Source organism: Octopus bimaculoides, chromosome 6 (assembly GCF_001194135.2).
Source record: "Octopus bimaculoides isolate UCB-OBI-ISO-001 chromosome 6, ASM119413v2, whole genome shotgun sequence".
NCBI classification, from domain to species: domain Eukaryota; kingdom Metazoa; phylum Mollusca; class Cephalopoda; order Octopoda; family Octopodidae; genus Octopus; species Octopus bimaculoides.
This window is the reverse complement of record NC_068986.1, coordinates 75,544,721-75,555,959: the sequence shown is the minus strand read 5'-3', so window position 1 is coordinate 75,555,959 and position 11,239 is coordinate 75,544,721.

Genomic DNA, 11,239 nt, shown 5'->3' with positions numbered 1-11,239 from the left:
TATATATATATATATATATATATATATGTGTGTGTGTGTGTTTGTGTGTCTGTGTTTGTTCCCCCACCATCGCCTGACAACCGATGCTGGTGTGTTTACGTCACCGATAGAATAAGTACTAGGCTTCCAAAGAATAAGTTCTGGGATCGATTTTCTCGACTAAAGGCGATGCTCCAGCATGGCCGCAGTCAAATGACTGAAACAAGTAAAAGAGTAAAAGAGTATAGGATCCTAATTCTTCATCAGTTATCGAGCGAAATACTAATACACAATTTCCTGTCTTTAACAATAAGACTGAGAATTTCGCATATCGGCGGTACCGATATACATGTCTACTAACTTCTATCTGTTTCAGTCATTAGACTGCGGCTATGCTGGGGCACCGCCTTGAAGAAATTTAGTCGAATGAATGCGCCCTAGAACTATTTTTGCTAAAATTGGTACTTATTCTATCGAACACATTTTGCCGAATCGCTAGCTAACGGGGACGTAAACAAACTAACACCGGTTGTCAATGGGTCGTGTTAGACGCAGCGCCGACTGGGGCAAAGGAGAGTATATCCACTGAGAGGTTTTCAGTGCTTTCAAAAATCACATACCCCCCACCCCAATTTCCTAACTCTAGACCAATCAAAACCGAACTTCCGCACCGACCCCCTCTCCATTCAAAATATCTTAATATCCTACCCTACCGTACCATATCTTTTATGCGTACTGGATACTGATGCTGGCAATTAAAATATTAGCTAAAAGATACATGTACGACGCTGACTGAGTATTTTAAACAGTTCATCTGGGTGAGCTGGTCTTTCGCATGCCAACTCCCATTCGACCCCTTGGCTATTATCGACCCCCAGTAATTCCTCGCTGAAAAAGCTCGGTTTCTTTCTTTAACAATTTACATAGCTCAACCTACACAAGTTCATCATCATCATCATCATCATCGTTTAACGTCCGCTTTCCATGCTAACATGGGTTGGACGATTTGACTGAGGACTGGTGAAACCGGATAGCAACACCAGGCTCCAATCTGATTTGGCAGAGTTTCTACAGCTGGATGCCCTTCATAACGCCAACCACTCAGAGAGTGTAGTGGGTGCTTTTACGTGTCACCCGCACGAAGGCCAGTCAGGCGGTACTGGCAACGGCCGTGTGAAAAACAAAATAGGAATTTTGAAAGAAATTTCTGTAAAACTAGTTTTTAAACATCGAATAGCTATAGGGGTCCATTAGAATAATAGAATAATCAAAGGGGTCTATAGATAAAAAAAATGGTTGAATACCCTTGCTTTAGATGTATGTATTGGAATGTATTGCAAGGAACAGTTAGGTTTCTGTCTCTAACATTTTACATAGTTCAACCTACACAATTTAATGGGTGAAAAGCAAAATAAGAATTTTGAAAGAAGTTTCTATAGAACTTGTTTTTAAATATCGAAAGGCTATGGAACACCGGAATAAAATAGTACTCAAAGAGTTCATAGATAACAAAAATAGTTGAGAACCTCTGAACTAAGTCGATAAAATAAATACCAATCAAATACCTATTTCCTGAATGTTTCCCTGTTATTATAATACTAGAAATGATTATTCCAAAAAGTCTGGGAATAAACTGATATACTATGAAATGTGGGAAGAGAAAACAGAAATATCCTCATCATCATCATTTAACATCCACTTTCCATGCTAGCATGGGTTGGACGGTTTGACTGAGGTCTGGAAAGCCAGTGGCTGTACCAGGATCCAGACTGGTCTGGCAATGTTTCTACAGCTGGATGCCCTTCCTAATGCCAACCACTCTGAGGGTGTAGTAGGTGCTTTTTATGTGCCACCAGCACAGGGGCCAGTAAGGCAGTCCTGGCAGTGATCATGTTCAGATGGTGCATTTTATGTGCCACTGGCACAGGAGCCAGTCAGGTGGACCTGGTATTGACCACGTTCGGATAGTGCTTTTTACGTGCCATCAGCATGAGAGCCAGCCAGGGGGCACCTGCCCCAGCTACGATATTGATTTTACTTGACTCAACTGGTCTCCTCAAACATATCATATCGCCCGATGCATCAGGAGTATTCTTAACAGGGCTGGACATGCATGGTTGCAATCTCACTTTTTGTTGCTTGGTCTTCTCAATCGTAACGTATATCCAAAGGTCCCAGTCTCCTGTCATTGCCTCTGTGAGGCCCAATGTTCGAAGGTCACGCTTCACCACCTCATCCTATGTCTTCCTGGGTCTACCTCTTCCACAGATTCCTTCAACAGTTAGAGAGTGGCACTCCCTCACACAGCTGTCTTCATTCATACATGTAATTGACTTCCCCATCCCCTCAAAAACTGCTGGCTCTGAGCCAAAATTTGAAAACATTATTTCGCTCTTATAGTTTTCTGGAATGGCTAGTAAATTGATCCCGTACACTTAAAATAAGACCTGTTTCTGCTTTTATCCAGAACTCAGTACGATTGCTGGCTTTTCATTTCAGATTACGTCTTCTCAGTGAAGTCTTGCAGGGTATTGTTCCATGGAATGAACTTTTTCTTCGTTTTCTTCAGTTTATTGTGAATTTCTATTTTTGATTTCCTCTTTGCTATTTTAAACTTTTCTGTTCTTGTGTTTTGTCTAATTTTTTATTGTTGTTGATATATTAATAACTTGATAACAGTTGTTGAACTAATACGGATATACGAATTAACTCACCATTGTCTGATGTTTTGACCTTGGGCTTCAGCGACAACAACAACATCCTCCTCCGCTTCCTCCTCCTCGTCATCTTCCTCCTCCTCGTTATCTGTCTCCTCCTCTTCATCTTCCTCCTCCTCCTTCTCCCCCTCCTCCTTCTCCCCCTCCTCCTCCTCGTCATCATCATCATCATCAACAGCAGCAACAACAATGACGACGACAACAACAACGACCACAACAATAATTAATTCAAATTTTTTCCACAAGGGCAGTTTGGGAGAGGTGGGGATGAGTCGATTACATCGACCCCAGTGCTCAACTGGTTCTTATTTTATCGGCCCCCAAAAGGATGAAAAGCATAGTCGACCTCGGCGAAATTAGAATTCAGAACTCAAAGACGGACGAAATACCATTAAGTATTTTTACCTGGTCTGCAAACGATTCTGTCAGCTCACCACTTTCCGGTGCCGGCTCGCCTCATGCATATTGAAAGGAGAGAAAACAGAGAAAACAAGAAGCACTGCTCTAAAAAGGCTTGCACAAACAATTTCATGTATGCACAACAGGAGTTGCTGGAGAACATAGATGGACGGGTGAAAGAAAGGATCATTTAAAATGGAAACTAAGGGCACTATACTCGCAGCGCAAGGCAAAGTCTCGGCCACAAATTGAGTGTCAGTCTTAGATATGAGCAAGTGTCTCTGTTGTACCGAATGTGTAATGAATTGGATGGAACTATTGACCATATTGTAAACGAATGTCTTAGACTTGCCGAAACCTCTATAAGTTGTGAAGACATGATGACGTAGCAAAAGTTCTGCAGTAGAAATTGAAAAGTTGAGGCTAGAGAGAAGTAAGACATAGTACGAACACAAACCACAGAGGGTGACTGGGTTGGAGATTTGCAAAATCCTGTGAGATTTCCCAATTCAAATGGACCAGGTCCTTGAGCACAACAAACCGGATTTAGTGAGTGGTAAGGAACAAAGTAGACCATGTACGCTCTGTAATTGATGTTGCGTGCTCATTTGACTCACGGATATTTAAGAAGGAAGGAGAGAAAGTAGACGTGTACAATCCTCTTAAATGACCGGAAAAAAATGAAAAAGCTGTAAACCGATTATACTGTGTAACACGATTTTTGTCCTTAGGTAGAGAATATTATTTCCTATTTGTTTATTCCTAGAAAATTTGGGAAATGGCTAATATTTTCTTCAAACTTTGTTTTTCTTGCATTCATGCAACCCCCAAAGAATCCCTCTCAATACATGGCTATGATGTTCCTCCATTATTTCTGCTCCTCACCAGAGATGCACATATTGTCAGCCACTAAGGTACATGCTCAAGGGGTTATAGTCAAGCAACTGACCAGCCAATCTGTGTTATTGAGCAGAATATTTGCTATAACAATATTTCTGCTTCAGCAGCTCAGCACTGAATCTGTCTGAAACGTAATGGAAAACAGGTCAGTTTCAAAACATTGAGTCCAGGTCACAAAAGCAAAGTTAGAAGGGAATAGTTGTGATTTAATTTGATTTCTACATAGAAGCAAATTAGAAATGGCACTTACTGACCAAAGCCAATAAAAATATTAAAAAATTGTTACATAGTGTTATTGTTGGGGCTTTGGGGATAACATCACAAGGTATCGAAAGGAACATAACGAAAATGGGAATAGTGTCCAGTAGAGCTGTTGCTAAAAATTTGGCTCCAGAATTATCAAGAAATTACTAGATAGTTGAAAAGGAAGAAAACATGGTACAATAGGCTACAGATAGCAAGCGTGCTACTCATGCAAGATTCCAGGAATTCCGATGAAGCCTGAGCTAAAAGTGCAAATAATAATAGTCTTTTCTAATATAGGTACAGTGCCTGAAAATTTGGAGAAGGAGCAAGTCAATTACACTGACCTCTGTGCTCAACCGATATTTATTTTATCGACCCCGAAAGGGTGAAAATCAATACAACCTCGGTGGAATTTGAACTAAGAACGTACAGACGGACGAAATGCTGCTAAGCATTTTGTGCAGCGATATAACGATTCTGCCAATTCGTCACCTTCAATAATAATAATAATAATAATAATAATAATAATAATAATGATTTTGATGATGATGATGATGATGATGATGACGACGACGACGATGATAATGACAATAACAACATCAACAACAGTAACAATGTCTGCTATATGGATGACCAGAAGCGGTATACTAAAAGTGAATTGCTATAGATGCATATCGTTGACCTCAAAATACATGCAAAAAGTGAAAAAGACAGGTATTCTCAAATCCAAACGGTAAGATACTGGGATGCAGTTTGATATAAGTGAGTGTGTAATGTTAAGTATGAATAGCAGCCGAAAGATAATTCCTGATGATATAAAATTACAAGGTGATATTGTTAGATCGCTGATAAATAGAGAAGGATACAAGGATCTTGGTGTGCTGCAAGACGATAGGATAATGGAAGGAGAAAGGAGAGAACATCTCGAAAAGCACAAGAGAAGGTTTACTAAAAGGCCTCAAAATCAAATTAAATGGAGAGAAAATTATCGAAGCATTAAATATATGGGCTACGTCAGTATTAAGACATCCTACTCCTTTTCTAAAATAAACAGACAGATCTACAAGATCTACAAGACATAGAAGAACTAGGAAGATATGCTCACAATGCAGAGCAAACACCACCCTAAATGTAATATCGAGAGTCTCTGTCTATCAAGAAAGGAAGGAGGTAGAGGAACTTTAAGCGACATCATTAGCATTGGAATATTGGGGTTGGGAATTATGTTGTATGTAGTGAAGAAAGAATACTCGCGGCGGTTAGAAATGTCTAAAAGATTACTGAAACAACAGGAGAATTTAAGGACAGAATGAAGAACAGCAGAATAAGTAACTGGAAAGTGAAGGGATTACACTGGCGGTTCATACCAAAGATGAAGGATGCTGGAAGTAAAGAACGTTGGTTGTGAATGATGGATGGAAACTTGAAGCGAGAAACGGAACTACTAATTATTGCTGCCTGAAACAACCGGAAAAACCATTAGAACAGATTTAACAAAGGCAAAAATTAATAAACCTCAGTCAGTGATTAAACGCAGAATCCGTGCGAAAGGATATGAAAATATTAACCATCTCTTAAGTGAATGCGGTATGCTAGCACGAAAAGAGCATTATCGCAGGCATGCATTTATCGGTAAAAGTGTCATACACTGTGCTGACCGAAATTTTAACCCATTGTATGATTTCAAAGTAGAGAAAAGTGGTATGAACACGAACCAGAGAAAAGTGGTATGAACATGAACCGGAGACTGTGATAGAGAATAATACTTACAGGGTTTTATGGGATTTCCCCACAAAGACCGAGCATGATATTGAAGTAAGAGGTCCAGATATGATTGTAGAGGAAAGAAACAAACAAATAAACAAACACTGCAAGATCATAGACTTTGCAATAGCATATGATAAAAGAGTGGATATCAGAGGAATTAAGAAAACTGAGGAACATCGTTGTTGTTGGCACTCCGTCGCTTACGACGTCGAGGGTTCCAGTTGATCAACGGAACAGCCTGCTGGTGAAATTAACGTGCAAGTGGCTGAGCAATCCACAGACACGTGTACCCTTAAAAAAATTCTCGGGGATATTCAGCGTGACAAGGCTGGCCATTTGAAATACAGGTACAACAGAAACAGGAAGAAAGAGTGAGAGAAAGTTTTGGTAGAAGGGTACAGCAGGGTTCGCCACCATCCGCTGCCGGAGCCTCGTGGAGCTTTAGGTGTTTTCACTCAATAAACACTCACAACGCCCGGTCTGGGAATCGAAACCGCGATCCTCTGATCGCGAGTCCGGTGACCTAACCACTGGGCCATTGCGTCTCCACTCTGAGGAACGTCAGAACCTAGACAAAGAGATGAAGAGATTGCGGCAGACTAAGACTAAAATTATTCCAATGGTAATTAGTACATTTGGCAAAACACTCACACTGCTACCTAAGAGACTAATAGATATTCGAATTGAGACGCGTATTGTTGACTTGCCGAAAAGTGCAAATTTGTATTCTGGAAGAAGGATTCTTGCGATTTAAGGTAACTTGTCAGCGAACCTCAAGACAGCATCCCTCCTCAATAATACATATTTTTTTCTACTGGTGCTCCAGTATGGCCGCAGTCAAATGACTGAAACAAATAAAAGAATAAAAGCATATGATTTTATTAGTTGTGAATTTATCCCTATATCTGGTTGGATAACGGATTTCACACCTCCCCACCCTCTTGTTTATATATAATTTGTTTGTTCCGCCACACGCATCCGCGTCTTTTTATATAACTTCTTTGTCCTACCTCACGCATCCGTGTAAACTTTCTCTTATATAACTTGTTTGCTCCACCATTCACATCCTTGTAAAATTTCTCTTCTTATATAAATAGTTTGCACCACCACACGCATCTTTGTACATTCCTTGCATAGCATCTCATTAAATACTTTATAGCAACTTCCGGATCCTTTTCGAATTAAAGAAACAATTATTAGACACAGAGCGTTGGACAAAACGCTTTGCGAGAGATATTCCGGTTCTTCATATTTTGAGTCATAGTCCCGCCAAAGCCACCTTCACCTTTCCATCAATTCAGGGTTGATAGAGTAAAAATAACAGTCAAGTACAAGAGTTAATATAACCAACTGGTACCCTTTCCGCATACTTTTTGGACGGAGTAACAAACATGATTATTGAGAACAGTGAACCCAATAAAAGGCCTTGCAGAGCTTAGTTAATCTCTTTAAGAGTTCAATACTCGCCAAGGTAAAAAAAATTGGTCAATCTGCATTACTCTGTAGGGAACATAGGGCCGGTTTCTTGGTTTCTTCTGACGAAACGCCGGCCCGTCGCAGGATTACACCTTTTTATCAGCTGAGTGGCCTGGGGCAACGTGAAATGAAGTGCTTTGATCAAGAACACAGTGCATCACCCGGTCCAGGAACCGAAACCACTATCTTACGATCATGAGTCCAACAGCCTAACAACTTAGTCATGCGCCTCAAAAGTTAGTACCAATCATTTATTGCTTCCGCTAACAAAAATTGTTGTTTCGTTTCAATGCTGGATTCAGGCAGGGTTGTATGTTTAACAAGTCGGGTAGTAGACTTCGTCCACCGCCTTTTATAAGAACTCTATTTGACATCTTGGATTCCTTAAACGGATTTCTATGTATTCTAGTCACGCTTCCAGTTTAAGAATATTTTCTTTCTGCTCTCCTATTAGTTTAAGAGGCATTGTAAAGGATCCGGGACAGTGTGTTTTGTCCTGACTAGAAGATAAAAAGAATTCTTTGAAACTTAACACGGCTTTGGGCTCAATCGTGCAGCGTTAGAAATCAATATTTTGAAAGAATCACGCCTGGTTGCCTTTACTTACGCCTCCACACTTTCGGTTTACATGTATTGTAGGAAATTGGTGAGATTCACAAATGTAATAAGAGTTCATCCCAGACAGTTTGCCGGCTACAAGCAAAATGTCTTCTTAATAACTGAGCTTAATGATTAGTGGTTTAGAGAATGATGATATATGAGAGGAAGATAGAAGATTGAAAGAAGAAGGAGAGAGAGAGAGAGATAAAGGGAGAGTAGAGAGAGAGAGAGTAGAAAGGGTGAGGGAATAAGGGGAAGCGCGAGAGAGATGGAGTAGAAGATATGAGAGTAGGGGAAGGGAAAGAGAATAGAATGGGGGGAGAGAGCAGAAAGGGAAATAATTGCTTCCTGTCATGGAAAAATGCATAGTTAGGGGCTAACAGATTATTTTGCTGAATTAAATTTAAGCTGTTGTCATTGTAAAGTATTTAGCTTATATGCTCGCGTGTGTATCTGTGTGTATGCACGCATGCGCGTGCGTGCGTGCGTGTGTGTGTGTATAAGTACATAAACGTATACATACATATACATGTGTGCGTTTGCATTTTGGCAGCGTAAACTGGGGAAAGTAGTATTGTACTAGCAATTAAATTTGGTAGAAATCAAGAATCCGAGAACACCCCAATGCTTGTCTTTTACTGCAAGAAATTTGTCCCACATACGAAAGATAGAGAAAAGTTCAATGGATTTCAATTGCAACGGGACGTGAAGTACATAACATTTCCTTGCCTTATACTTACTTACTTATTTAGGATCTAGTTTTTTTCATTCGCAAAATATACTTTTTGTATATGACAGTAAAATATCTGAAAATAGGCTATATTAATGTAGCATTCCAGTCTCATTGCTTTGAAGGTGGAGAAACATTGCTTTGATGTGGAGAAAAAAATCGGAGAAAAAAGTTACAGAGGTTTAAAAATCGAAAATAACTGGGTATTTTTAGCCAATAGCGAGACAGATTTTCTGCGTTTAGCGGAGTGATGTCAGCTTTAAGGTTGTTCCTGTGAAATGTAGCATTTGACCTGTTCATTGAAGGTTTGTAAATAAACAGAAATACCTAATAAAATCAACATGTATCATCTGGATCTAGTCTTTGTCATTCATTGATTGTATTTTTGTGTATTTCAGTATTATGTATGCCAGGCATGTATTTATGTACATCATTAATATATAAGTGCGTGTGTGTGAAAAGGGGACGTCTGTCTCCAAAACTCCAAAGTTGAGTGACGTTTTCATGCTTGGATTTGTAAACTACGATAAGAATAACACTGGTCAACAAAGAATTTGTCCCAAGGAAAAGAATACTTGTATCTTATAGGTTTTTGCTTGCAGAATTCCAAAATAGTGTAAAATTACCTGTATCACACACAGTTTCTCTGTTCCACGATATCTCACTCAGTTCCTGTTACGTGGGCTAAATTTCAGTTGATATGTAAAATACCAACGCAGAGAAATTAAAACAAAACACTCGTGGCATGAAGAATCAACATCGTAAAAATATATAAAAAATGTTTATGAAAAATATATCAAAATGAACAATATATAAAAATACTAATACAGAAAAAAGCACAGAAAAATACTAACCCACAGAAGCACAGAAAAATTAAAAGAAAACAAGCGGGCGAAAAGAATCTCGTGGTGTGAAGAATTAATTATAGAAAATCAACATCGAACAACGTGCGTCACAGACAACAGTGAAGTGAACCACAACACAACGTCCTGTTGTTATGGTAACAAGTTGTTAATGCCTACTCTCTGATGACGAAGTGGTTGATGGTTAGAGCATCGGATGAACTGTCTTTCGGTATTTATTTCAGCTTTCTGCGTTCCAAGTTCAAATCGCGCCGAAGTTATCGTCTTTCACCCTTCTGTGGTCGATAAATGGATAGATAGATAGATAGATAAAGAGATATATGTATATTCATATTTCATATACCTTTACCTATTTCAGTCATTCGGATCCCAGCTATCCTGTGGCACCGCTTTAAAGGGTTTAGTTGAACGAATCGACTTCAGTACTTATGTATTTTCAATCCCAGGACTTGTTCTATCGAGCTCTTTTGCCGAACCATTAAGTTACTGGAACATAAGAAAACCAACACCAGTTGTCAAGCAGTTGTCAAACACAAATACACATACATACGCACGCATAATTACATATATACGACAGGCTTCCACACAGCTTTCGTTTTCCGAATGCACACACAAAACATTTGTTGGTTCGGGGCTCTAGTAGGAGGCACTTGGTATTGAAAGGAAAACAATAGGGTTGCAAAACGAGCTTCTCAACCATACAGCCACCATATGTATATTTGTACGAGGTTTAATTTGTCGTCCGGCTTCGCAGAAGTTGGCCCTTGGGTGCTTTTAGCGGGGTCCATTCTGTTGCAAGCATTTGAGTTAGCTCTCCGTGTTTGGGGATACCTTTCCACCTTATCACCAGTTTCGAAACCTCTTCAAAGATTTATGAACTCTCTCCTGATCAAGTAACAAAAAAATATCAACATGGGTAATCTACCTCTTGGTGGCTGCAAATCAAGCGTGGTCAGAGAGAAGTGGGAAGGAGAGAGAGAGAGAGAGATAGCGAGAGAGTGTGTGTGTGTGATAGAGAGAGTAGAGAGAGCCGAAAGGGTGAGAGAGTAAGGGGAGGCATGAGAGAAAGGGAGTAGAAGAGATGGGAAAGTAGGAGAGGGGATAGAGGGTAGAATGGGAGAGAGAGAGAGTAGAAAGAGATTTTCAGAACATAATCTGAGGCTTCACAAAGTGGGAGACCACATATGAGAGAATGAGAGACGATTCACTTGAAAATAAGTGCGTAGAGGCGAAAGATGACCGGTCAGCTCTAAAAAGCAGAGGTCGTTGTAGTAGCGGTAGAAAAGGCCGAGGGAGGAGAGAGTGTGACAGCACCAGAGGTTAAAGAGTATTGATATATGATAGGATGTTCAATAAGTCTGAGAATGAAAGAGAGTGAGAGAGAGAGAGAGGGAGAGAGAGTGAGAGAGACAGTGATAGGGAGAAACAGTTCGACAGACAGAGAGTGGTGTTGTCACTCGGGCTGTAGGCCAATAAAATTAATATGGAAGTGTGGATTTCGCATGTCTAGCCTAGTTAACTGACATTCGCAGTTTTTTAACTACTCATACTACCCCCCCCCC